This window comes from Hylobates moloch, unplaced genomic scaffold (genome assembly GCF_009828535.3).
Source record: "Hylobates moloch isolate HMO894 unplaced genomic scaffold, HMol_V3 SCAFFOLD_1, whole genome shotgun sequence".
NCBI classification, from domain to species: Eukaryota; Metazoa; Chordata; class Mammalia; order Primates; family Hylobatidae; genus Hylobates; species Hylobates moloch.
In genome coordinates, this window is record NW_026652276.1 from 42,081,179 (window position 1) to 42,103,429 (window position 22,251).

The 22,251-nt window shown below is 39.4% G+C and overlaps 1 protein-coding gene across 1 annotated transcript in view; it reads left to right on the forward strand.

The window, feature by feature from the left end:
• The first annotated feature begins 4,859 nt into the window (after positions 1-4,859).
• Positions 4,860-22,251, forward strand: part of TYW5 (tRNA-yW synthesizing protein 5) — a 273,481-nt gene continuing 256,089 nt past the window's right edge. The window contains exon 1 of the mRNA XM_058439881.1: positions 4,860-4,899. The gene's annotated coding sequence lies outside the window, so the exon portion shown is untranslated. The remainder of the gene's footprint in view (positions 4,900-22,251) is intronic.

Consider the following 22,251-nt stretch of genomic DNA (forward strand, 5'->3'; position numbering starts at 1 on the left):
GCAAACATTTCACAGGCAATTTATAGAATGATTTAGGCTATAGGTAATCAGGTCTTTAAAGGATTCAAGAAATTATTTAGGGTCCATTTGGTGCAGAGACTTGGACCAGGCAAAAGGGACCCAGTGTTGATCAAGATAGACAAAATTCCCGCTCTCAAAGGGCTTACAGGCTGGCAGACACATAGATGGCTGAGAAAAATCCATTGCTCCCACATGAGATTTATAGTGACTAGCAGACACTTTTATTATATTTCAGCCTCAAGTTCGACAAGCCTTATAGGATTCATCAAATACAGATTTTTTTCATCATTCATCTATGTGAGTGGCTTCAACTTTTTTTTCTTGCTTTCTGAACTTTATATTTTTGCCATTAAGTACTTTCATCTTTGAAATGGTTACTGTATCAAAAACAACTTCGCAGAAACCCAGCTGTACAGTGCACATGAAATACTTGTTACACCTCTCAGGACTGCAAGTTTAGGGCACAGGGATGGTTACTCCCTTTTTTCCTGGATGAATGCTTGGTTTGTGAATAGTTTCCAATTACAATACCAGGCAGCCAAGTATCCAGGAAGGACAATAACTTTCCAGGTTTGCAATGAACAAGATGCGCCCCAAGCAATATCTGGTAGGAATCATCCTGCATTGCTTTCTTCTATTATCTTTCTCTGACCTGAGAGGCATTCTGCTTCGCCTTCAAAAGGACTTTTACGAGCCAGATGTTCAACCCATATTGTATTTTGTGACTTTGGAAGGAAATCTGAGCACCTGGACAAGTGCTAGGGGGAGTGAAATGTTTAAAGAATGGTAAGAAAACGCCCAACTCACACAGTCCATTATAAGCACGAGGCACCAGAGTGTGATGAGTCCTTCCATTGTTAGATCAAACAAAGCAGCAACAACTTCCTTTGTTTTTATCACTGATAAGATAGTTCTATATAGCTGCAGATTTTTAAAAGATCACAAAGAAACTAGTTTATGAAAAGCGCTATATTATGTGCAATATCTGTGATTTTAAAAACGCAAGATTTCATTATCTTAAAGGCACTGAAAATGTGTCCGTTCTGAAAATTCATCTAATTTAGGAGTGAATCACTGTCTAGATTAAGTCCTAGAGTTGGTCTGCACAGTTCAATCTGACTGTTCTGTAAATACAGCTAAACGCAATGGTCTCCATCAGCTGGAAGATAAAATTTTAAGCAGACAAAGTGTTTTGTCCATTCTACATTTCTCTTTTCTTTCCCCTTCATGTCCTATTCCCTGTAACTCTTTCTATCCATTAAAAGTCGAGTTCAGGAAAAATCTTTCAGACTGAAATGTACGTGACTGGGTAGTTAAGAGCTCTCATAGAGTGCGTGCACTTCCACTGGATGCAAAGAAGTCAATCTCCAGTAGGGATTTAGGGTGTCAAGGAGTAAAGGGAGGAGATGGGGGCAGTGGTCCTTCCTGACTGTCTTGCTGCCTCACCAGTATGATAGATGCGGTGCCAACCAGCACCACTCATGTGAATGGGTGGTGGTGACAATGGGGTAAGGTGGGTGCTGCTGCCAGTGTCATATACGCTAGTTTTTAAAGAAGAATGCTTCCAGGTCTGCCTGGGATGGAATACCAAGTCTTATAGCTCACATACGTATTTTAGAAGAAAGAAAAATGGAGTTGAAAACATCCCAACTTTGCTTCCTATATCTTGGCTACCTCCGCGTGTGTATATATCACAATGCAGCAAGTCTGGCTCATTTGTTTCTCCCATTGAGTAGAAAGGAATGTCTGTCCCTGGATGTCAGAGAAGGAGATGCCAAGAGACAAAAGATGGAGACAGATCACATATAGTTATGAACATGGGCTCTAGAGACAGACTGCATGGGTTCAAATCTTGACTCTTCAGGTTTGTGACTTTGGGCAAGTTAGTTAACTTTTCTGTGCTTTAGCTTCATAACCTATAAAATGAAGAAAATACTAGTACTGGCCTCATATGTGTGTTGAGAATTATTTATATGAAGTGCTTAGAATATTGCCTAGGACATAGGAAGTGTTGTGTATTAATAATAATTTTTAAATGATTATAATGTTGTTCTTAATGGGGACCTCTGAGATTCCAGAGCCCACTATTTTAACTGCTCTTTCTCTAGGACCCGTACCCCCAGCCCCAGTCTCCCTTGGCTGTATTCTCCTGGCAATACTCCAGTGCAATACTCCAGAGCTACTCCAGTAGCTCATAATTTGAGCTACTGAGTGAATTCTGCTAAAGAAAACATCACAGTGCAGCAGATTTGTGTCACCACACATTTGTGAGCACCAGTTTCAACAGGGCTCCTAACACCACCAGAAATTCTGTTTCTCTGCCTCATTCTCCATAAAAACTAGTATTTCATTTTTTTTTTCCTTTTAGAAGAAGCCAATTTTATCAAACATTTCAAATAAATTTGTGTTGTGGTTAAATTCCAAGGTCAAGTCAATAATACAGAGTGACTTAGAGAAAATATTCTAGACTAGAATTCATGATTTCTTTAAGTGATCAAAAGTTGATGTGTTAAACAAAAAATAGCTAAATATAATTATATGTAGGCTGGGCACAGTGGCTCAGGTCTGTAGTCCCAGCATTTCGAGAGGCCGAGGTGGATAGTTAGCTTGAGTCCAGGAGTTTGAAACCAGCCTGGGCAACATGGAAAATCCCTGTCTCTACAAATCATACAAAAGTTAGTTGGGCATTGTGGTGTGCACCTGTAGTCCCAGCTACTCAGGAGGCTGAGGCAGGAAGATCACCTGAGCCCAGGAGGTCGAGGCTGCAGTGAGCTGTGATTGCAACACTGTACTCCAGCCTGGGTATTGGAGTGAGACCCTGTCTCAAAAAAAAAAAGAATAAATAAATAAATATGATTATATGCAAATTACATACATGCTTATACTATAATCCATTGTGGCCAAGCAATAATAGGCTTCAAAGGTTTAACAAAAATTAGTAGCTGGAGATTGAAATTGCCAATGAAGAACTAGTATTTCCAGCCTTGCCTGGTCCCTTCCAGTCTTTAGTTTCCCATCTTCTTCCCTTATTCTCAGTGGATAATCTTGCTTCCCACCTCATAAGAAAAGAGATGTGAGAATGGAATTATAATTATGCTGCTTCCAAATCCACAAACGCCTGTTCTCCCTTTAGAATGCTAGGAAGGATCCCCTTCTCTCCCACTTCTGCGGGGATCCCTCCATCGGTTATTCTCCTTCTTTCTTACACTTTCAGTATGTCCTTCTCCAGTGCTTTCTTTTCCCATCTGCATCTAGGTTTCACTGAAACCTCCACTTCTCGGGTTCAAGCAATTCTCTTGCCTCAGCCTCCCAAGTAGCTGGGATTACAGGTGCCTACCACCATGCCCAGGTAATTTTTGTATTTTTAGTAGAAATAGGGTTTCACCATGTTGGCCAGGCTCGTCTTGAACTCCCTGACCTCAGGTGACCCACCCACTTTGGCCTCTCAAAGTGTCAGGATTACAGGTGTGAGCGACTGCACCTGGCCTGTTTATTTTTTTAAAATTCTTTTTTCTTTGTCCTTGATGGATTGAGTTAATTCAAAAGCCTTGTCTTCAAGCTTGAAAGTTCTTTCTTCTGCTTGTTGGATTCTATCACTGAGATTTTCCAGTGCATTTTGCATTTCTCTAAGTGTGTCCTTGATTTCCAGAAGTTGCGAAGTTTTTTTATTTATGCTATCTACTTGACTGAAGGTTTTTCATTTCATATCCTGTACCATGTTTTTGATTTCAAGTTGTACTTCACCTTTCCCTGGTGCCTCCTTGATTAGCTTAATAATTGACCTTTTGAATTATTTTTCTGGCAATTCAGAGATTTTGACTTGGTTTAGGTCCATTGCTGGTGAGCTGGTGTGATCTTTTGGGGGTGTTAAAGAACCTTGTTTTGTCATATTACCAGAATTATTTCTCCAATTCCTTCTCATTTAGGTAGACTATGTCAGAGGGAAGATCTGGGACCCAAGGGCTGCTGTTCAGATTCTTTAGTTCCACAGAGTACTCCCTTGATGTGGTGTTCTCCTCCTTCTCCTAGGGATGGGGCTTCCTGAGAGCCGAACTGCTGTGATTGGTTTTGCTCTTCTGGGTCTGGCCGCCACCAGAGCTACCGGGCTCCTGGCTGGTACTGGTGAGTGTCTGCAAAGAGTCCTGTGGTGTGATCCATCTTCAGCTCTTTCAGCTGTGGATACCAGCACTTGCTCCAGTGGAGGAAGCAGGGAAGTGAAGTGGGCTCTGTGAGGGTCTTTGGTTGTATGTTTTTTCAGTGCACTGGTTTTGTGTTGGTTGGCCTCTAGCCAGGAGGTGGCGCTTTCAAGAGTGCATCAACTGTGGTACTACAGGCAGGAAGCAAAGTTGCCCTAGGGTGGCCTGGTTACATATTCAGGTTTCTCAGGCGGTGGGCAGGACCATAGAGCTCCCAAGAGATTATGTCCTTTGTCTTCGACAACAAGGGTGGGTAGAGAAAGACCACCAGGCTGGGGCAGGGATACATGTGTCTGAGCTCAGACTCTCCTTGGGTGGGGCATGCTGCAGCTGCTGTAGGGGCTGGGGGCGTGGTTCCCAGGCCAATGGAGTTTTGTTCCCAGGAGGATTATGGCTGCCTCTGCTGAGTCACACAGGTTGCCAGGGAAGTGGGGTAAAGCTGGCAGTCACCGGCCTCACCCTGCTGCCACACAGCCTGTAGTCCTAAGGGCTGGTCTCACTCCCACTGTGCTCCTCCAACTGCATCGAGTCGAGGCAGCCAGTGACCAGGGCTGAGAACTTGCCCCAGACCATGAGCCTCCCTGCTGAGAAAGCAGGCAGACTCACAGCTTTTTGGCATCTGGGGAGCTGCAGAGGTGATCCAATTCCTTCAAAGGGTCTGTGGATTCTCTTGGCTTTCCAGGTATGTTGCTGTGGTAGTTCCTGGAGCAAAAGTTCACAATCTGAGTCTCCACATGATGCTCTGTCTGTTCAAGAGGGAGCTGCAAGGTAGTCCTGCCTCCTATCTGCCATCTTAATCTTGTACCATATTTTCTTTATCCATTCATCTACTTACAGACCTTTAGGTTGGTTTCATATCTTGGCTATTGTGAACAATGCTGCAATGTTCACAGGAGTGCAGAGTCCTTTGACATATTAATTTCAGTTCCTTTGGGTATATATCCAAAAGAGGGATTACTGCATTGCATGGTAGTTCTGTTTTTAGTTTTCTGAGGAACCTCCATACTGCTTACCAAAGTGGCTGTACCAATTTACATTCCCATCAACAGTGTATAAGTGTTCCCTTTTTGTGCTTCCTTTTCAATACTTACCTCGAGCTTTTTGGTAAAAGCCACTCGAAAAGCTGTGATGTCTCATTGTGGTTTTAACTTGCATTTCCCTAATGATTAGTGGTGCCGAGAATTTTTCATATACCTATTACCATTTGTATGTCTTCTTTTGAAAATGGTCAGTCAGGTCCTTTAGCCAATTTTCAACAGGCTTATTTATTTTCTTGCTGTTGAGTTGTTTGGGTTCCTTGTATATTTTATGTATTAACTTCTTATTAGATATATGGTTTGTAAATATTTTCCCTCATTCTGTGGGTTGTCTCTTCAATCTTTTAATTGTTCCCTTTGCTGTGCGGGAACTTGTTAGCTTGATGCCATCAATTTGTCTACTTTTACTTTTGTTCCCTGTGCATTTGGAATCCTATCCAAAAAATCATTGCCCGGACCAATGTAGTGGAGCTTTCCCCCTGGGTTTTCTTCTGGAAGTTTTAAAGTTTCAGGTCTTAGATTTAAGTCTTTAATCCATATTGAGCTGACTTTTGTATATGGTGTAAGGTTCTAATATCAAGATAAAGGTCTAATATCATTCTTCTGTATGTGGATATCTAGTTTTCCAACAACATTTATTGAAGATATTTTCCTTGCCACATTGTGTTTTCTTGGCACTTTTGTCAAAAATCAGGCTGGGCGTGCCGGCTCACACCTGCAGTCTCAGCACTTTGGGAGGCCAAGGCTAGCGGATCACCTGAGGTCCAGGAGTTCGAGACCAGCCTGGCCAACATGGTGAAAACCAGTCTTTACTAAAAATACAAAATTAGCCAGGCATGGTGGTGAATGCCTATAATCCCAGCTAATTGGGAGGTGGAGGTCGCAGTGAACTGAAATCATGCCACTGTACTCCAGCCTGGGTGACAAGAGTGAAACTGTCAAAAAAAAAAAAAAAAAAAAGCCAAAAGAAAAAAAAATTGACTGTAAATTTGTGGGTTTATTTCTGGGCTTTCTATCCTGATCGATGTGTCTGTTCTTATACAGTTTCATGCTGTTTTGATTATAATCCCTTTATAGGATATTTTGAAATCAAGGAATGTAATGCCTCCAGCTTTGTTCTTTTTGCTCAAGGTTATTTTGGCTATTTGGCATCTCACAATCAAACTTTTAAAAGAATTGTCTACATTTGCTGTTACCATTTCTACACCAAAGATAAGAATATGCATTATCCTTGAACCTCCAGGCTACTGAAAATTATCTTGCCCAAATTCTTGTTGAGAAATCTTAAGCACATTTTTCAGTTGTTGCTTTGCTCTATTTTTTCAAAAATGTTTTTCTCTTTTCTTCTAGCTACACGGTTATCTGATTTTTCTTTTATATCTTTGACTGCTGCTTCTCACACATCATTAGAATCTTTCCTTTTCTACTCATTCCTTAAATATTAGTAGTCCTAAGAAATCTTTTCTTGGCAGTCTGATATTCTTCCTCTAAACTCCTAGACAATGTCCTCTACTTTCAGCTATATGCCGATGGCACCAAAAGCTAAATCTCTAATGCAACCCTCCTCCTAAGTTCATTGCTCATATAGCAATTGCCTGTTACATGTCTCTACTTGGATGTCTTTCTGGCGCCATAAATTTAGCATATCAAGGCAAAACAAATGAACATTTCCCCTAAACAACTACACACACACACACACACACACACACACACACACACACACAGAGTACCAGAGTTGACTTTCTCAGGGAATGGAACCATCATTCACCCAGTGCCCAAACCAGAACCCTGGGGATGTTATCTTTAAATCCTCCATCTCCTTTGTTCTCTACTTCGTATCAATTACCTTTGATCTTTCTTCCATCTCCAAAATGTCTCTACAATCCATTCCCTTGATTCACTTCTTTCTGTTCTACCTGGTCTTTATTTCTCGCCTGAATTACAGACACTGCTTCACACTTGGTCTCCCATTTTATGTTCTGTATGCTAACCTTTGATCATCTTTAAATATTACAACCTCCTTGAGTCTCTTGCTTAAAATCCGTGACGAATTTTCCATTGCCTCTAGGGTTAGGACAAAAAGGCTTTGCTTGGGGTTTTCCAGGCTCTGGCCCCTGCCAGTGTCTCCAGCCTCCTCTCACCACTTCCCCTTGAGCTCTGCCCTGTAGGCATAAGAACTTCCTTGGGCTTTGCAGACACAGCTTGCCATGCTCATATGTGGCCTTCCCAGGTGCTGTTCCTTCTGCTTTGAACACTGTCTTTAGCCTATGAATTTTTTTCTGGCATATTTTTTAATCTTTCAGGTGTCTAACCACTAGACTAAAAGTTTTTTTGAGTATAGGGACCATTCCCCTCCTCTGCTACCCACATCTGCACCACTTTTAGCATAATGCCTGACATGTAGGAGGTACTCATGTTGAAAAAGAAATGGATAAACAATGTAAGAATTGTGGGAATTCATCTTTTCAATTGTCTCTGATATCTCAGATCTTATCAGGAGTCCCATCCATGCCTCTATCCCCATCTCAAAATTCAACTTCTCTACCCATTTCCTATGACTTCCCATACTTTTTATTTTATCTTTTTATTTCTTATAGCCCAGAGACTGCAAACAACTGGTCTATGGAACAAATACAGCAGGTGAATTTTGTTTCACCTACATAATATTTTAAATTTTGAATTAGTTGCCAACATTGAAAATGCAGGAGGTTTTCACTTTTCACAGAAGTAGGACAAAAATTCTAAACTTTATATAGAACCACAAAAGATCCTGAATAGCTAAAGCAATCTTAAGCAAAAAGAACAAAGCTGAAGACATCACACTACCTGGCTTCAAAATTTACTACAAAGTTATAGTAACCAAAGCAGCATTCTTCTGTCATAAAGCAGACAGACACACAGACCAATTGAACTGAATATAGAACCCAGATATAAACCCAACCATTCATAGCCAACTCATCTTCGGTAAAGACACCCAGAACATACAATGGGAAAAAGATAGCCTTTTCACTAAATGATGCTGGATGAGGCCGGGCAAGGTGGCTCATGCATGTAATCCCAGCATTTTGGGAGGCTGAGGCAGGTGGATTACCTGAGGTCAGGAGTTAGAGACCAGCCTGGCCAACATGGTGAAACTTCATCTCTGCTAAAAATACAAAAATTAGCCAGACATGGTGGTGCACACCTGTAATCCCAACTACCTGGGAGGCTGAGACAGGAAAATAGCTTGAAGCTGGGAGGCGGAGGTTGCAGTGAGCCGAGATCGCACCACTGCACTCCAGCCTGGGCAACAGAGTGAGAATCTGTGTCAAAAAAAAAAAAAAAAAAAGAAAAATATTTTTAAAGATTCAGGAGGTTTTTTACATAAAAATCCAGCTTCTCTTGAACAAATAAGAAAAAAAAATCAAAGATCTCACTACACTTACCAGCATTCCATAAGCAGTTGGAGTTGAGTAAAAGACAGGTAGTTTCCAGTTTACCTTGTCACACCAGACACACTTCATCACTAGATTTCTTTGTAGTGCTTGCTGCACCTGTAGGCATCTAATTTGCAACACCTGGTACAGATTTGCTCCTCAACCGTCGATTCATCAGGCAGTAAATTCAATCTAAGAAACATTTGTGGAGCTCCCAAACATGCATAGAATTGCATAGCATTTCTGTGCTGGCTCCCAGACAATGGGGTCAATATTGATATCATCATGCTGCCCAGTGTGGATCCTCTGCTGTTTATGTGCATTGCCTGCTGTAGGGCAGGAGTGAGCTCAGAGATGTGCTTCACAGGTGTCTCCTCCATGGACTACAGACATAGCAACAGAGACCCTAGCTACAGCACTTAAATGTCCAGCTTCCATAAGCGTCCCACAGCCATCCCACCATCCAGACCATCAGCCCCTCCTGGGTCCTGCACATAAGTAATTTACATCTCTGCCTCTTCTGAGAACCTCCAAACCACCATTCTCTTTCAGTGTGTGGGAAGCTGCTGCCTGGACTTGAGCCAGACACTCAATTTAACCCAAGACACCAGCCCTGGTTCCTCCAGTGCTGGCATAATCTGGGTGGCCAGGAACAAAGGAAGGGAAATCCAAACCTTTCAGAGACATAATCCTGGCATCCTGCTAGTATACATTTTACTCCTCCCTGGTTAACTCATTGTAGCAAAACAGTAACAAAATAAGATGCCAGTCAGCACTTTTCTCAACTCTCATCATGTTACACTGATTATTTCAGTTTCTTTGTATTATCTTCCTCAGTGGTCTTCGAGTTTCCCGAGGATGAGCCATCTTTTACTCATGATATCTACCCCCAGTACCTAGCATAGGTTCTTCCATATTTGCTAAGTAAATATTACTTTAATAAATGAATACATTGTAGGTCAATGTTCTGATGTTCTGAGTCTCTTACAAGTAAGTGGTTAAGACTTAGGAGAACACAAACCCTAACGCAGCTATTTTCAAAGACCCCTTTTCAAGAATAGTACAACACTGTAGAAATCCGAGGAACTCCAGAGACAGGCAGTTCAATTTATTCTGTTCAACGTAAATCCCCCTTCCAACTTACTAGTGATAACTGGAGATGACATTTCTGAGTAATCATTTCTTTTTCAGTGAGTCAGGGCCGGGATAGTTTCAAAGCTATAATCCTTACTTGGCTACACTGATTTCTGTCATTAAAGATTATCCTTGAAATAGTGAATGAATGCACATTTCTTACCCTGGGGCTAAAATGCATCTGAAAGTCCAGCCATTCTTTGTTTGCTGTGGATGAAAGTTCACATTTCTCTGTAACACAAGTTACATGAACAGGTAAATTAAAACAAAGTTTGCACTGTGATTTTCCATTAATCACGATTATCAATTCATGAATTCCTGATAAGCCTGTTTGGTTAAATCTGATCTTTCACCTCCATGTTTAGAAGTTGAATTAAGGATAATTGCATGCATTATACCACTTGTGACAGTATTTGAGCTGATTAGCTTGTAGAGACTGATTAGGTGAAGGCTATAGTCATATAAAAGTGAGCATTATAATAGGCTATGTAGATGAGCTTGTAGTGATATCGTATATGACATGAAACTGAAAGAACAGATTTTTATTCAAATTAGAGACTCTCTTAATTGTACTCCACAAGCGTCACGGTACATGACAGTCACTGAATGACTATGTAAATTTAGCCCCACATTTTTATCAACTACTCATCATGGCTTTCCTTCTCTCTGCTGAAGAAAAAGAAAAAGCATAAATAGAAAGTCCTGGCAGGTGGGATAAAAATGCAAAACAAAGAACACAGCACAAAACACACTAAAGTGTGAGTCCCCACAACATGACACGCACTGTAGCATTTCATTCCATCTATTGCCAAGCCTTATGAGACACTATTTATTTTGATAAAGGTCTTAGAGAGACTCCAGACTGTCCCACAATACATAAAGACTCTTGCCTCATCCTCACACCTCCTATTCCCATGCGCTTTCCTTCTTAGTATCTTTCGATTCTGTGGTGATATCTTGCTTGGCTTCGGTGCTCCAGTTTGCTTTATGTTTTTCCTGTTGACCTGTTTATCATTGATAATTTAATCATAGTTGCTGCTCGCAGCCTCCAGGTTTGTGTATCCTGCTTCGTTTCTGCGTGTGGCAATTACCTGATATAATCTGGGCTTCTAATATTCCTGGAGAGCATAATGCATCAGCAATAGCTATTTTGAAAAGTAATAACATAAACAGGAATGTTTCCTACCCCCACCTTTTCTAGACAAGACTTCCATTTAGTGGAATATTTTAAAATATCCCATCTTTAGCAGACAAGATAAAGCAAAATGTGATATTCTGGTGTGATGGTGACAGAGGACTCTTGAATTATCTCAATCTAGCCAATTCAGGGCATTTAGAGAGGTTGTTGTAGGAAATGTGATTTTCTTGGAGAAGCATTGTGAAGAGAACTTACAGAAAAATAAATAAATAAATAACTCAAAACAAAAAACCACCAAATTTTATAGAAAGGTGGCCTAATAAAAACATAAATTCAGCTTTCTTTTTTGATCCCAGATACTTATTATTGAGTTGTTTTTTCTAAGAACATACGTTTTCTGACTTGTATCTTTTCTTGTACAACTTAATTGAAAACATTCTAAATATATGCAGCTTAATAGAAACATTTGGTGGGCAGGTCAAAAAGCTTGGTTATCATATGACTTTCCTACATATTTGATCTTTCTACAGGAATCATCTATGGGCTGGGGATATAGACTAGGTCAAGAGGAGTTTAATTTTAGTTTAACTTGACCTTTGGTTTAGCCTGTATTATAGAAGGACTTCCAGTTCAATATGATGCCCTCATCTCCCCTGACAACCGCCTTCCCATTTATGAAATGACAATGAAATTTACCATGTGTGTTAGGCAGAATAATGCCCCCCTCAAGATATGTATGCAGTAATCCCAGGACCTGCAGATGTGTTACTTTACATGACAAAGGAGGCTTTGCAGATGTGATTAAGAGTATGGATCTGGAGATGAGGAGATTATTGGGGTGAGCCCAATCTAATCACGAGTTCCTAAAGGCAGATAACGTTTCCAAATGGCATAAAGAGATGAGATGGAATAAGAGGAAGAATTCAAAGCATGAGAGGGACTCCACCTGCCAGTTGCTGGCTTTAAAGATGGAAGAAAGGGGCCGTGAGCCCAGGAATGTGGCAGCCTCCAGAGTGGCCCTTGGCTAGGAGCTCACAAATAAACGAGGACTTCAGTCCTACAATTGCAATGAACTGAGTTCTGCCCATAACACCAATAAGCAAAGAAGTAGATTCTTCCCCACAGCCTCCAGAAAGCAAAGCAGCATATTGACACTGTGAGTTTTAGCCCAATGAAACTCATACAGGTCTTCTGACCTACAGAGCTATAAGATAATACATTTGTGTTGTTTAAACTACTAAATTGGAATTACTTATTGCAGCGGCAGTAAGAAACTAACACAGTATGTAATGGGCAGATAGCATCACTATAGGGGATTAGGAAGGTGTCAGTCTTTTGTTTTCTTCCCTAAACTCTTTGCCAGATATAGAGTATTCTGGGGTTGCCCACTCAGCTACCCCTACCTTTATGAGGAGAGTTCTGGGTCAGCTCCATCTTTTGAAACTTTGTGAGGTGGAATGAAATAAGAGAAGAGGGAAAAAGGAGAGTTAGAACAGACCAAAGCCTCAGAGGAGGCTCTTGCACAAAGCTGTTAATGAAGAGAAGTACTAAATTCCCTATGGGGCTGAGTAGGCTAAGGGTCGGCAAGTGCTCAGGGAGCTGTATGGAAATGTGGAAGTAGGAGAGGCTGGCTAGAGAGTGGCAGGACCCAAATCTAATGGGCTGAAAGGAGTTGGTGTGGAGGGAGGGGAGATAGGAGAGAAGGAGAGGGAAGAGGGCCCAGGAGATACAGAATTTTTAAGAGTTGTTAAGGATTCTGTGTTCATATTCCACAACTATATTTTTCAGAGATATAGGCAAAGATTGGATTTTTTTTTATTTAGACTATGCTTCTTCAAAAACAATTCCATTCTGGACTGAGCCAAGGGTCTATGATGAACACCTGATAAGGACAAGAGAAACAACTGAACTGAAAATGAATTAAATATTCAGACAAAAGAAAATATGTAAAATCTAGATCAAACTGGCACTTTCTTGTCATTTTTCTCAAGAGTCTATGTATAGATTTAGATAGATTGGTAGGTGGATAGGATAACTGAGACTAACTACTTTATAATAAGGTTCTTTTTCTATGCCAGTAGCTAAGTCTCCCTGGACAGAACACTTTTATTTCACTAACTAAACCTCCAGCTTAAACTGATGTTTGCTCAACATTAAATAGGATTATAGTTAGACCTAGGTTCAAATTATAGCTCCCCCTGTTACTAACTATCTGACATTAAGGATAAAATTACCCAATCTTTCTGGGTTCCAGTTTGCTCACCTCTGAAATGGGGGTAATAACATTCGTCTTTCAATGTCATTGTGCGAATTAGATACACTGTCTAAAAAGTGTCTTGCAGAGTCCTTGGTACATGGTAAACATTTAATAAAAAGCAGCTAGTGTTATGATCAGGAGCCTGGAGGATATTATTGTCATAATTTAATCCGAGATATGAAAGAGGACAAGTGGATGACAGTTGGTAAAACTTAGTAGCAATTTTCCTTGGAATTGTTGACATAAATAAATGCATGAGTCCTTGACTATACATTTTCCAACAACTTCAATTAATTGTGGTTTCATTTCTGAAACTCTGTCTTCAACTCCAGGACTTGCACAAGTGAAAAACACTTAGCATCAAATTTAGAGTTAAAAAAAAAGCAATATAGAATCCAAGTGTTTGCTCCTCAGCATGTTATAATTATAACTAACCCCACGCCCTTACTTGTGATCAAACTTTCTTTCCTTGATTCCCCTTTATGAGAATGTAGATTAAAGCTCAGGCTGCAACACAGACCTTGGCCAAAATTGGGAAGCGTTAAAAATTGATATTTGTCAGTTTTCCCTTTAGTGTGATAGTCAATTAAATCTCCAAGGCCAGTCTTCAAGCTGTTGTCTAATGCTTGGGGTGTCTGCCGCTACCGCTGCACTCTGCCCCGTCTCTCCTCCTTTCAGAGTCCAGGAAATTCTTCTGTTGAAGTCCATTTCTTTTGAATATTGGTGAACAGACACCATCTATTCTTGTTTTAGTTGCTTTCCCTAGTTCACTGCATAGATGACATATTAGTTAGCTGTAACCTACCTTCTACTAACAACTTCAAAATCTCAAGGGCTTACAACTAAAATAACTGTCTTCATGTTCACCAGTCTGCAAGTAGACTGAAGTACAGTTTTTATGGGCTGGGAGGGTTTTTTTTTAGGCTGCAGGTCTGTTGGGCTTAGCTGCAGGCTGTCGGCTAACTCCATGTCTGCTCCCAATGTATTTCATTCTCCTTGGACTCGTGACCACCCAGGGAATGTCCTCATGGTGAAGGATTGGTGTGCAAGCCAAACCACAAAAGCACGTTTCAAGTCTCTGCTCACAACATTTACTAGCATTCCATTTACCAAGTCAAGTCACATGGTCAAGCCCAACATCAGTGGCATAAGGAAGAATGCAAAGTTACATGGCAAAAGGCATGGGAGTATAAGGTGAAACCACGGGGAATTGCTGATATTTGGCCGTTTTTACTTAATCAAAAATGGAAATTTTATATAGCCTGACCTTATATTCCTATTACCCAAGGAAATGAAGAACTAGATAATCTTCATTTAATCCAATCTACCACAGATGGCTTCCATTTAACACACTGACTTTTACAACCAATATATTAATTTTTTAAATGTTAAAACCTTAATATCTTTGATTGGATTATAATATACCTACCTGTGACTTTGTGGACTGTCTTTTTAAAAAATATACAATTTAGTAGTTGTTAGTATGTTCATGTAGTTATGCAATCATCACCAAATCTAATTTCAGAACAATTTTATCATTCCAAAAAGAAACCTGTACCTGTTAGCGGTCATTATGTGTTTCCCATCCCCCTAGTCCCTGGAAACCAATCATCTTTTTTGGTCTCTAAGCACTTGCCTGTTCTGGACATTTCATACAAATAAAATCATACAATATGACATTTTGTGACAGGTTTCTTTCACTTAGCATAAGGCTTCCAGGTTCATTTATGTTATAGCACGATCAGTACTTCCAATCCTTTTTATGGTCAAATAATAGCCCATTGTATGCATATACCACATGGTTTTTTTTTTTTTTTTTACCATTTGATAGATGTTTGTGTTGATTCCACTTTTTTGGCTATTATGAATAATGCTGCCATAAACATGTGTGTACATGTTTTTGTGGGTACATATGTTTTCAATTCTCTTGAACATATACATAGTGGAATTTCTGGGTTGTGTGGTAATTCTATGTTTGGCATCTTGAGGAGGTGCCAAACTCTTTTCCAAAGTGGCTGCAGCATTTTACAATCCCACCTGCTATGTATGAGTTTTCCAATTTCTCCACATCCTTACCAACACGTGTTATTGTCTGTCTTTTTAATTCAGCCAACCTAATGGGTGTGAAGTGGTTGTGTCTCATGGTGGTTTTAACTCACATTTCCCTAATGACTAACGACTTAGAGCTTTTTTTCTTGTGGTTATTGGCCATTTGTATATCTTCTTTGGAGAAATGTCTATTCAAGTCCTTTGCCTATTTTTTAACTGGTTGTCTTTTTGTTGGTGAGTTAAGAACTGGATACTAGATTTTTATTGGATATATGATTTGCAAATATTTTCACCCATTCTATGGGTTTTCTTTTGACTTTCTTGATAGAGTCCTTTAATGCAAAAATGTTTTTAATTGTGATGAAGTTCAATTCATATACTTTTTTGTTGCTCTTTCTGCCTGTGCTTTTGTTGTCATATCTAAGAAACCATTGCCTAACCAAGGTCATGAAGGTTTCTACCCCTCTTTTTCCTAAGAGTTTTAGCTTTAGCTCTTACGTTTAGGTCTATGATTCACTTCGAGTTAATTTTTGTATATGATGCAAGGTATGGTTTCAACTTCATTCTTTGCATGTGGATATCCAGTTGTCCACAGGCCATTTGTTGAAAAGACTATTCTTTTCCACATTGAATTGTCTTGGCATGCTTGTTGAAAATCAATTGACTATAAATGTAAGAATTTATTTCTGAATTCTCAGTTCTATTGCATTGACCTATGTGCTTACTGTTATGCCAATGTCACACTATATTGTTTATTGCAACTTTATTGTAGTTATTTTTTTGGGATAGGATCTTGCTCTGTTGCCCGGGCTGGAGTGCTGTGGTGTGATTACAGCTCACTACAGCCTTGACCTCCCAAGCTGAAACAATCCTCCTGTCTCAGCCTCTCAAGTAGCTGGGACTACAGGCATGAGCAACCATGCTCAGCTACTTTATTTTTAGCTTTTTTTTGTAGAGATGGGGTAACACTATGTTACCCAGGCTGGTCTTAAACTCCTGAGCTCAAGTGATCCTCCTGCCTCAGCCTCCCAAAGTGCTGGGATTACAAGGGTGAGTCACTATACCTGGGCTATAGTAAGTTTCGAAATAAGGAAGTGCAAGCCTTCCAACTTTGTTTTTCCCTTTCAAGGTTGCTTTGGCTATTCTGTGTCCTTTTCATTTCCATATTAATTTTAGAATCAACTTGTCAGTTTCTGCCAAAAAAAAAAAAAGCCAGACTTGGATTTTGATAGAGATTGTGTTGAATCTAAAGATCAGTTTGGAGCATACTGCCATTTTAAGAATATTATGCTTTCTGATCCATGAACATGGGATGTAGTTCTAAATATTTAGGTCTTGTTTCGTAGTTCTCAGAGTATAAGCATTGCAGTACTTTTCTTAAGTTTATTTCTAAACATTTTATTCTTTTTGATGCTATTATAAGTGGAATTGTTTTCTTAATTGCATTTTTGGCATGTTCATTGCTACTTGAAGAAATATAACCAATTTTTCTGTATTGATTTTGTACTGTGCAATCTTGCTGAACTCATTTATTAGCTCCAATAGTTTTTTAATACAAATTAATTAGGATTTTCTACATATAAGATTCTATGTGAATACAGATATCTTTATGTTTTCCTTTCTAATGTGGATGGTTTTTTATTTCTTCTTCTGACTAAACGGTCCTGGATAGAACCTTCAGTGCAATGTTAAATAGAAGTGGCAAGAGTAACCTTCCTTGTCTTGTTCTTATGGAGAACATTTTTCATGTTTCAGACTAAATATTGGTTTTTATGGATGTCCTTTATCACATTGTGAAAGTCCTCCCTATTTCTATGTTGTTGAGTGTTTTGATCATAAAGCGCTGTTTTTAATCTCTTTGTGCTTATTTCACATACCTCCACAATGAGGAATCAATGTTAGGGTTTAGTTCTTGATGAAAGAAAGACCTTGTTCCCTTTAATCTCAATACTTAAGAGTATATTCCTTGACCCAACAACAGCTTTTATATTTATTGTAACTAATATACTCAGTTCTAAAATATACCCATTAATCCTTATTTGTTTAACTTTTAGAAAACATTCAGGTTAAGATGAATGCACACAGATTAAAAATTTCAATGACTGCAAGGCAGCCGGCTTAGAGCAATCTGTGTTAATAATTTTTTCCATCAAAATCTTCTGACCTGAAACAAATGTGCAACTCTATAATTTTCCCATTTTAATTAACTTTAAAAAACTAATACCAACTGAAGAAATTTTAAATGAGTTCATTAGTCCAAATATGCATGTTTTTCTCTTAACAATCGAACTAAGAAGCATTTAAAAAGAAAATTCCTAAAAAGCTTTAAAAACAACCCCAAAATCCATATACTTTGCATTTTATGTTTTGTCTGAGTCTGTACTTATTAAATAAGCAAAAAATATAAATCTAATATACTTCACCCTATCCTCTTTTGTCTTGTAGTTCAGCATCTCTTTTCCAGTTTACTTGGGTTTTCTTGTTTTTCTCTTGGCCCAAGTAAGTATTTCATAGATATAATTTGTCTCCAAACCCTTAATCCAAAATGACAGCAAATATACCTTCTGCAATTGAGGAAATAAACATAAAATAAGTAGTACATACCTTATTGCAGTCTTTTTTAACTTTGTGGGTCATAAAATATTTTTAAAAACTGATGCTTACTGTGGGTCCTCTCCCGAGAAAAATGCACACGTGCATAGATAAATAAAATTCTGTATACAATTTTAGGAAGTCCTCATACGTGCACAGAGAATATGAAAAAAATTCAATATATGTTTGAGCCTATATGTACATTTAATTAAGCAAGTATACTAGGAAAATTCCAAAGACATAGGAATTACAAGTATTTTTTCACATTTTGCCTGTCATTTTTGTGTCCAGTTTAGACTCTTGTGTTCCAGACTATCACACTGGACATCTCTGATGTTTCAAATGCTTCAGTCATTTGCAGACAAATACTAGAAATGTTCCTGCCTCATGGTGCAGCAGACAACTGGTTAATGCTCTGTGGACTGGAAAGAAAAAGAGCAATACAGAGAAACAATATTTCATTTTGCCTAGGATCTCTTTTTTATTGAATTCCTTGCCCCTTTGTTCCCTTCTTTCCTGGCTAAGAGCTTCCTGTATTGTCTCGAGGATGGGAAAACACAAGTTGGGGGAAGGAGGAGGCTAATTTTTCAGTGAGACTCTTCAATGCCAATGACATGACAGATGGATTTGGAGGTTCACACAATCACTTTTTCTTTAATCATGCTGGCTACCACATGGTGCAGACACACAATTGAAAATGAAGGCTCATCCAGGAGAGATGTTTTAAAGTACGTTACCTATGCATAAACTATGTACAGACAGTTTACAGAGCATGGAGCAGCCTCGCATTCCAGGTATAGAGCCCTGCTCTGAAATGCTGCAGTGTGCATGTGTGTGTGAGTGAGCATGCACGTGCACACACACACACACCCTCCTAGTTGAGCAATCGTCTTATAAAGATCCTCTCTGAAAGAAAACACATTTTATCTGAAGTGCCACAAAGAGAAGAAGATTCATGCCATCCATCAATCTCTAGTAACTGGCATTCAGCTCACAGATAGACTCCCCTCTTTTAATTTTTAAATCACCATATCAATCAAAGCACTGTATTGTTCTCAGTCTCATTTCAGCTGCTCTGAGTAGATCCTATCTCCTTGTCTCCTACTTGCTTCTTGGAGTTTCTCCTATTGTCTGTGTCTTATAGAAGGCATTCATGGGCTTCCGAGACACATGGTTAAAAAAAAGGTATTCATTTTTCTCTAGTTAATAAATACACGAGTTTTCTTAGGAAACTGTTTGCGTTGGCTCAGTGAGGTTCAGGCTATCAATTTCCAACTTTGAGTCATTGTGACATGAGAGCGAGGCACTGGCAGTGAACCTATGGCTGAGGAAGAGAGTTCAAGTCGAAGCTGCAACAAACAAATCCTAGAGGCGATTCCTTTAGCCCTGGTGCCTGGTGTTTTCAGAGAATGCCCTGGGAAATAAAACTTTATAGTGGCTTTGCCTTCATAAATCCTGGAGGAAATTAAAAGGAAGAATACTTAACTTTTAGTAAACCATCTTCGCCCCACTTCTGATCCCAGGCGATCCACTTTCTGTGCTGTTCATTTCAGAGTTTTCCAGGGTTGAGCTGCAGAGCTCTAGTATCAGTTTATCTTAAAGAAAAACAAGGTGGCAGAGTATAACTATTCTCTTTCATGACATCAGACGGTAAACCCTACACTACTGGCAGAATGGAACATTGTTTCTAATGGTAAAATGTTAGAGTACTGTAATTATCTATCTGACAGTTATGAGGACAAAGAGGAAAAGTTAGTGGTTCTTTCGTGTTTCATCTAAAACTGTTTCATTTGAAGCAATATTTTGATCATATTTTATGAGCTGCATTGTCCTTTTTTTTTTTTTTTTTGAGACGGAGTCTCGCTCTGTCGCCCAGGCTGGAGTGCAGTGGCGCAATCTTGGCTCACTGCAAGCTCCGCCTCCCAGGTTCATGCCATTCTCCTGCCTCAGCCTCTCCGAGTAGCTGGGACTACAGGCGCCCGCCACTACGCCCGGCTAAATTTTTTGTATTTTTAGTAGAGACGGGGTTTCACCGTGGTCTCGATCTCCTGACTTCGTGATCCGCCCGCCTCGGCCTCCCAAAGTGTTGGGATTACAAGCGTGAGCCACCGCTCCTGGCTTTTTTTTTTTTTTTTTTTTTTTTTGAGATGGAGTCTCGCTCGGTCGCCAGGCTGGAGTGCAGTGGCACGATCTCATCTCACTGCAACCTCCACCTCCTGGGTTCAAGTGATTCTCATGCGTCAGTCTCCTGAGTAGCTGGGATTACAGGTATGTGCCACCATACCAATCTAATTATTGTATTTTTAGTGGAGACGGGGTTTTACCATGTTGGCCAGGATGGTCTTGATCTCCTGACCTCATGATCCACCCGCCTCAGCCTCCCAAAGTGCTGGGATTACAGGTGTGAGTCACCCCGCTCGGCCACATTGTCCTTTCTAACAGAGAAACCAGACATCTACTCAATAGTAAAATTCTTGCCATATTTAGGAAATCAAGAGACAGGCAGAGGAAGTGGGCAGTGCCAAGCAGAGCAGGGCTGAAATATTGGATACAGTGTTGGGAACTTCCAAGCTCTCCCACAACACCCGAAACGGTTCTCTAGTAACCCGAATCCATCAACCTGCCTCTTTGGTTGTGTCAAACTCACTCTCAAGAAGCACCATAGAGGAAGGATAATATCTATTATTTAGAAATTACATTTAGCAAAAATCCATGTGTATTATCACATCTCATTTTCCTTTAAACAATGCAGAAAAATACGGAAAATAATTTGGCATCTATTATACTTAAAAGCTTATTTAAATTTATTTATATTAATTGAATATGTTTTGAGATTCTACCAGGACATTGTAGGCAGATGCTAAAGAGGATGCAATGGCTAAAAAAATGTAATTCCTGCTTTCAGGGAACTTAAGATCTTGTTTATAATTTAAATAATATTTGTAACCAAGTCATTTGCAAGTCCTTTATTTGCATATGCAAATTAAGAAGTGAAAAAATTCGAATGGCAATTTGAAGATAGGTGATTACATCTTGAAATACATCTTAGGATTCATCACGTTCAACTGTACTTTGATACAAGAACCATGACAACTTGTTACAGAAATGTGCTGCTGTCATGCTATCTAGTCATTTTCTCTCTGTTCACTGTCCAAACTTCCAACTGTAAAAAGGTTGACTTGTAAACAAATGGTTGCAGTAAACTTTCAGACAGGCAACGATTATTCCTTCAGATCTTATCTTATCTGGTATTCTTGTCACTTGGTGTATATAGCGTGTATCCCGCAGCTTGCATTACACATTTCGCTCTAGGCATAATTGATATACATACTTGACTATTAAATGAAAAAATGCTAACATGTCACATCACCACTTTCTTACTGGAATGAATAGTTTCTTACATTGTGTAGCTACTGGCTAACTGCACATGGCTACAGGAAAAGACTTCCCTCCCAAGGACCTCATCATCCATTTGTCCTTAAATCTTGATTGCATTTGTTCTAATCTTATGCTCTTAGTTCCTGGCTTAAGAGAAAGGCCTTAGAAATGTTTTTAATTTTTTTCTCCCACTCTTTTTAACACTCAGCCTTGGTGCTTCTGTAATTCAACACTGGTAGTTGTGTTGGGTTCACAGAGACAAGCCTATACCAAGGAGAGAACTCCAGCAACAGGAAATAAGACTTCCCCAGCATCCCCTGTCCCCTGAGGGTTTGGTAACATTACCAGGGGATGACATGCTGACTACTTCAAAAAACATATATCAAGCACCTACTTCAATGCCTATTGTTCTTCAGATTTCTATGCACTTTGTCCCATTTAATTCTTATTTCAATCCAAGGATGTAGATATTCTAATATCCCCAATTTATAGATGGAGATGAGGAAACTGAGTTTCAGAGAAGTTAGATGTCTTGACCATATTGACGCTTAAATCTTGGTCTTCAGAGCCAGTTCCTTTTTAATATAACTCAACTTTCTCCCTCATTTGTAACCTAAGAATAAAGTTGAGCCTGAAATGAGAAAATCAGTCAACTACATGCCACATTTTAAGCTATAATAGAAAGTGAGGCAGGGTCATACTTTTCTAAGTTTTCTAAACAATGTAAAAAAAACCCTCATTTATTTCAGCCTGAACATTGTAATATAACATTTCAGCATTTTCCATTAAAAACAAGAAATTAACACATATCCAAGTAAACTAAAGAAAACTGTAAGTGTTCATGTTTCAGAAATGTCATTGGATGTGTTAGCAGAGAGGATTGTTACTCTCTATGTATTGCTTGTGTGGATAAAATGGATGGTTTTACATTTCTAACCAGTGTTTTCAAGCCCTTGTATAGGCACTTCATGATCGCTGCTTCACTGGGCATCTTGGTTGTACCCTCCAACAATCCAGGAAACTAGCACATATA